Source organism: Sceloporus occidentalis, unplaced genomic scaffold (genome assembly GCF_023333645.1).
Source record: "Sceloporus occidentalis isolate IW3139 unplaced genomic scaffold, rSceOcc1.0.p SCAF_1, whole genome shotgun sequence".
Taxonomy (NCBI): domain Eukaryota; kingdom Metazoa; phylum Chordata; class Lepidosauria; order Squamata; family Phrynosomatidae; genus Sceloporus; species Sceloporus occidentalis.
In genome coordinates this window covers 161,976,807-161,983,622 of record NW_028316981.1, presented here as the reverse complement: position 1 = coordinate 161,983,622, position 6,816 = coordinate 161,976,807, and positions in this window count along the sequence as shown.

Here is a 6,816-nt window from a genome sequence, read left to right as displayed (position 1 = left end):
CATGCTCAAGATCACCAATTGCTTTTCCATGGATCAGAGATTTAAACCCTGGTCTCTAGCATCGTAGTGTACCATTCAAACCTCTCCATCAGTTCCTCCTTGCTGGCAGAGACTGTCTCCTGGGCCTGCCCACATCTTCAACAGATTGCTCCCTCTGAGGAAAGGATAGAACAGAACTATTTTGCACAAATTCAAAGTGCTAGTGCCCCCCATTTAATGAGGCAGCTAACTATCTGCCAGGTAAAAGGCAGAGCCCAGCTGTTCCTGCACTGTTAAGGCAAGTTCCTAGCTTTGTGAGAACAAAGCAACTATTCATAACCTACAGATAAAATGTTACCGCCTAATTTTTGCAGATCTGTTAAAGGCCCAGCCATAAAGGCTTGTTCAGACATTGGCAACCCTTCTTGTTCTTAGCCTTGACTATAGGAGCTGGAAGAACAGCAGCCCCTCTAAAGGGGAGACAAAGACTGACTGCTCCCTGGCCCAGGGCAATGAGATCACCTAGGAACTTGCTACATCAACCTTTAATTGTCTGGAACATCCCCACTGCAAACCTAATTCTTAAGGCTCTCCATCATCCTTGCTGCCTTTTCCCATGTTTCTCATCATGTGCTACTGTTTTCGAGCTGTGTCTACATCCGCAGGAGGGCATTGCCACCCCCATAGAACAGCCGAGGAGTCTATCTCAGCCACTTTTCCTACAGACCTCTCCAGAAATTAGGCCAACAGGAACTTAGTATGGTCAGTACAAGCTCAATATGGGATGTTTGTCAGCCTTCCTTATCCACGGATTCAAGCATCCACGGCTTGAAAATATTTTAAAAATATAGAAATCCCAAAAAGCACACCTTGATTTTGCCATTTTACTATGCTACTGTTTTTAATAGGACTTGAGCACCCATGGATTCTGGTATCCACGGGAGGTCCTGGAACGAAACCTCAGCAGATACTGAGGGCTCACTGTGCTTGCTAATACCTTGTCTTAAAATTAGTTCAACATGTCTTAAAACAGTCATACCCAAAATTTGGTCCTTCAAGTGTTTTTGGACTTCGGCTTCCAGAAGCCCCAGGCTGCTTGGCTCAGGTTCAGGAATTCTAGGAGCTGAAGTCTAAAACATCTGGAGGACCAAAGTTTGGGAACTACTGTCTTAAAATCCCACCCTTCTGTCTATGTCTGTTCCTGGCCAACCTTCATGGCAAGAGTGGGCAACTATGTCTATGAGAGAATTTGGTGAGATTTGTTCAGAGGGGGTTTGCTATGGCCTTCCTCAGAGGCTGAGAGAGTGTGACTTGCCCAAAGTTTCCACTGCTGAGAGGAGACTTGAACCTTGATCTCTTGGAATCCTAGTCCAACACCTCTCTAGCTCTCTGGGCAACTATGATTCTCCAGATATTGGTAGAGTGTAGTTCCCATAGTCCCTCACCAGTGGCTATGCTGGTTAGGGAGAATGGAAGTTGTCATTCAGAAAACATCTGAAAGGCCACACATATATTATGAAATAAGGCAATATAGCTTTAACCTCTGCTGTCCTTTTCTCTTGAAAAGCACTCATTTAGCTGTCCTTTGAACCCACTATGAGTTTTTATGTGTGTGTCAAACCCATTGCTTGCCAATCATTTACACACTTTTAACATTTGCAATTAATTATTTCCCTTTTCCTGGACCCTTTCAGTATTTTTAAACCTTATGCCAAGCCTTGTTAAGAAGGCCTTCATAGATAATGGAGGTTACTTGCTCCTTGTCCTCTCATGAAAGAATAGGATCACTTACAAATGTCTATTGATTCAAAGTACAGGTCACCATGACTGACCAGCTTCATAAAATATGCCTTAAACCAAGTTTACCTTTGGTCACCTAAAAGGAAACAGAAGTGACCATGATTGTCTAACAGCCAGGGACTCTTCAAACTAGACAGTGAAGAAACAGAAATAGTAAAAGAGTTCTCATACCTGGAATCAAACATTGATAGGAACGGGGACTGCAGCCAGGAAATCAGAAGAAGATTAAGAATGAGGAGACCGGCTATGAAAGAACTAGAAAAGATAATAAAATGCAAAGATATACAGTACAACTGAGCACAAAAGTTAGAATCGTATAAGCCACTGTATTCCCTATTGCCATGTATGGATGTGAGAGCTGGACAGTTCTGAAAGAAGATAGGAGGAAAATCAATTCATTTGAGCTGGAGAAGAGTGCTGAGGATCCCATGGGTGGCCAAAAAGACAAACAAATGAGTGATAGAACAGATCAAGCCTGAATTTTCCTGGAAGCCAAGATGACAAAACTATGGTACTTTGGACACATAATGAGAAGGTATGACTCATTGGGGGAAATAATGCTAGGAAAAGTGGAAGGAAGTAGAAAGAGAAGAAGGTCGCATGCTAGATGGAGGGACTATTAAGACCATGGGTATGAGTTTACAGGAACTAAGTAAGCAGAGCAGTGGAGGACAGGGAATTTTGGAGAAGTGTCATCCACAGAGTCGCCATGGGTTGACATCAATTTGAAGGCGGTTAACAAGAACACACACATCCAAAGGGTGCTCAACAATGGCTCATTTTCATCCTGGAGAGAAGTGACCAGTGGGGTCCCACAGGGCTCTGTCCTGGGGCCAGTACTGTTCAACATCTTTATCAATGACTTGGATGACAGAATTGGGGGCATACTTATCAAATTTGCAGATGACACCAAATTAGGAGGAGTAGCTAATACCCCTGAGGACAGGATCAAGATTCAAAATGACCTTAATCGATTAGAAAGCTGGGCCAAAACTAACAAAATGAATTTCAACATGGAGAAATGTAAGGTACTGCACTTAGGGCGGAAAAAGCATGAGTGACACCTGGCTGAATGAAATTACGTGTGAAAGGGATCTGGAAGTCCAAGCACACCACAAATTGAACATGAGTCAACAGTGCGATGTGGCAGCTAAAAAGGCCAATGCGATTTTAGGATGCATCAATAGATGTATAGTGTCTAGATCAAGGGACGTAATAGTGCCACTCTATTCTACTTTGGTCAGGCCCCACCTGGACTACTGTGTCCAGTTCTGAGCACAATTTAAAGAGGACATTGAGAAACTGGAGCGTGTCCAAAGGAGGGTGACTAAAATGGTGAAGGGTCTGGAAATCATGTCATATGAGGAACGACTCAGGGAGCTGGGGATGTTTAGCCTGGAGAAGAGAAGGTTAAGAGGTGATATGATAGCCCTGTTTAAATACTTGAAGGGATGTCATAGTGAGGAGGGAGCAAGCTTGTTTTCTGCTGCTCTAGAGACTAGGACCTGGAGCAATGGATGCAAGCTACAGGAAAAGAGATTCCACCTCAACATTAGGAGGAACTTCCTGACAGTAAGGGCTGCTCGACAGTGGAACACACTTCCTAGGAGTGTAGTGGAGTCTCCTTCTCTGGAGGTCTTTAAACAGAGGCTGGATGGCCATCTGTCAGAGATGCTTTGATTGAGATTTCCTGCATGGCAGAATGGGGTTGGACTGGGTGGCCCTTGCGGTCTCTTCCAACTCTATGATTCTACCCTTAAGACCATTTTGCAACAAACCATCCATAGCCAAAAGCCTGTCTAAATAAAACCATCTTTGCTGCTGGTGAAGAGAAAGCAGACAGAGGAACTACCTAGCCTCCCGTGCTAGAGAGTGTCACAAGCTGGGAGCAGCCACCAAGAATATTCCTGCCCCTGATATATCTGTGATGGTGGTGGGACTGATGGAAAGCTCTCTTAAACTTGGACAGGCTCACATAGGGTGATGCAGGCTAGCGTCCTATGAGGGGCATATTTATGTGCACATTAACCATACCTGTGCATATGGTTTTTCTCACTGTGTAGGTTTGTTTTTTATTTTAATATTTATTTAATCGCTGTCGAGGTTGGCATTCACTTCCCCCCTCTGCAGTTACCATCCTGCCCCAAAAACTTCCATAGCCTTGCTAAAGCATCCCCCCACCCCAGCCAATTCATACCTGGCAGGGAGTGGAAGTTGCAGGATTTGGCTATGCTGTATTCCCATTGGCAGACGTGAAAGATTGCCTCAGCTGCTGCAACTTCTGGAGGGACTCCAGTAGCTGAGGTAATCTCTTCATGTCTGGCAACCCTTCACATTCCCTGGCCGGCACAGATGGGCTGCAGGAAAAGGCTGCAGTAACTCCAGGGTGGTGATAAATAGCCCAGCATAGCAGTAGCTCCCCATGTCAAGCCCTGCTTGACCTCTGAATCAGAGGAGGCTGAGAGCTGTGGGGACATGCCAAAGTGGCCCCAACAGGTGAGCCTGCAGCCAGCAACCACCAGAGCCAAGTTTGCCATAACTTCCCCTCCTCCCAGAGGACAAGACAAATTTACCAGTACCTACCCCCACAGAGAGAAACCAGGAAAGATGTTGGCGTTCTCCGTGGTTAAGAGCAGGCCATTTCTAACTCCACTCAGAAGCAAGTGCCATTTCGAAGTTCACCGTAATTGTGTAAGTTAGCGTAGCACTACCAAAGAGATACGGGTAACCAGAACTCTCCTTGCTCCACAAAAAAAAAAAACCAACCCTGTCATGTGGTTCTGTTTTAGCTTGTTAACTGCAACTGTACCTGGAGTCCTTTCTCCACTGAAAATCAACACAGCAACACAAGTCTCAAGAGGAATATGGATCATAGGATTGCTGCAACATGTGATTTAGCTACATTACATTTTCCTAATGGTAGATTTGACATATATGACCATCCCCACTCTATCTATGACAGGATTTTTTGGAGTGAAGTTGGAAAAGATGGGGAGAAAATGGCTAGACACCAGTCAAGGTACAGGCTAGTCAAGAGAACAAAGGTCTTAACTCTGTTAATTTTTATGTCTGAATTGTACAAACCATCCAGTTTTTGCATTAACTTGTTTTGAGTTCTCAGAGAAATGTTGAGGACTTCTAGGGGTTTGTCTGAACTGCTTAAAAACCCTTTAAAAATTCACTGTCCTCCCACTCTGGGGGAATAAGGACACAGCACACATGACCCTAACCACACCAGATCCACACCTACTAGTTTTTAAATGGGTTTTTGCCTCCATTTTAATGCCCTGCCCTGAACAGTGAGGTTTTTTGCTTCTCCTCCTCCCTCAGCAGCACCACTGCCATCAGCCTGCAGCCACTTGCTAAGGTTAGCTGAGATGCCTAGATCACATACTGCGCACCTTGTTTGCCTCCCCAACGGGCATGCCAGCAGAGCCATTGCTGCCAAGGAGGAAGGAAAAACCTCATGTTTGTGTCAAGATCTGGCCCAGACAAGGTTTGAAAGTGGTGGCAGTAGCAACGGTGGTAGAAGCAGTAACAGCAGACCCAGGAAGCTCAACAAGGACAGTTGAGAAGCATAGACAATCTACCCTATGTTTCTGTGGAGAAAAGGGTCTGCAGGGTGGCTCCAGACAGGACAAGAGTCCATTTGAACCTTTGCCCCTAGTGTAGACTAGCCCTAGTAGATCAGGGTTTCCCTAGCATTCTGTGAGAGAACATGAATGGAAAAAAAACCCCCATAACTTTTTGACCTGCAGAAACACAATTTCTTCCAAGGCTTCTTCCAGGGCAGAAAGGTTGAGAGAGGCTGCATCATACCATAGGAAGCCTAATTATTATATGGCTGTCTTATTATTATTATTTATACCCCATTCTTTTCCCAAAACTGGGACTCTGGGCGGCTCACATTAAAAAATAGTACAATTAAAAGCATACAAAAATAGTACATTAAAATAGAATTAAATTCTTAGAATATTAAATAAATTATTACAATATTAAAATTCATATGGACTTAAGGCACTCCTACACAGGAACATCCGAGGAAAAACACCTTTCTAGAGTTATTTTGCTGCCTGTTCCTCCTGAAATCTACGACAAAGTCTTCCCAGATCACAGGGATAGCCCACTCTTGTGGTATAGTGTCATGTTTTGATTTGCTGCACATTTCCAAAAAGCCAGCACTCTAAGGAAAGAATTCTCTCTCTGTCTCTCTCTCTCTCTCTATACACGTGCACACACACACGCGTCACCTTGTGGACTTAAATTCTTTTTTCACCTCACTGAAGATCATTAACATGGTTGATTTTCTCCTCTAAATCTAAACCTGCAAGTGTCACAGTTACATAATAAATGAGAGCCAATCTCAAAGGAACAGAGAGCATTAAGGATAAACGTGAATACTACAGATAGGAGGAAAATAAAATGCACTTTAAAAAAGCTAGAAACACACTTTGTGTGTTACTATGTTTGCAAGGATGTACCATGGTTCTAAAACTTTTATTTCTGAATGGATGGGGGATGAGAGAGATTTGCAACATGAAAGGACTAAGGCTAGATTTGAAAATTCATGCACCAGCTAAAATGGATTGTGGCAATTAATTTCAAGGGAGGCAGCTATAACTGACAGTAAAATTTCATACATACATGTCTACTCAGAAGCAACATGTTCAATCAGTTCAAAAGGAATTTAATCTTTGATTATATAGAAATGAAAGTCTAAGAAAGCACTCTCATTTTTAGAGTATTAAAATTGCCTTTGAAGCATAACATCTGTGAAAACACAAAAACTCAGTTTTACTAAGATGCTTCACACATATGAAAACAAAAATAAATAAACCAACAGTAACCAGATACAAGAATTAAAATGTTAGTACTCCCCTGCAGAGAGGGGGAAAGCTTTGCTGGTCACCCATTACTACCCTTCCCTCCAAGCTGGATGACGGTTGCCTAGGCTGATATTCAGCCTAACAAAAAGGAGTGAAACATGAACTTGTGTGTTTTTACTAAATGCTGCAGGGTTTGGACAGCTCAAGAACA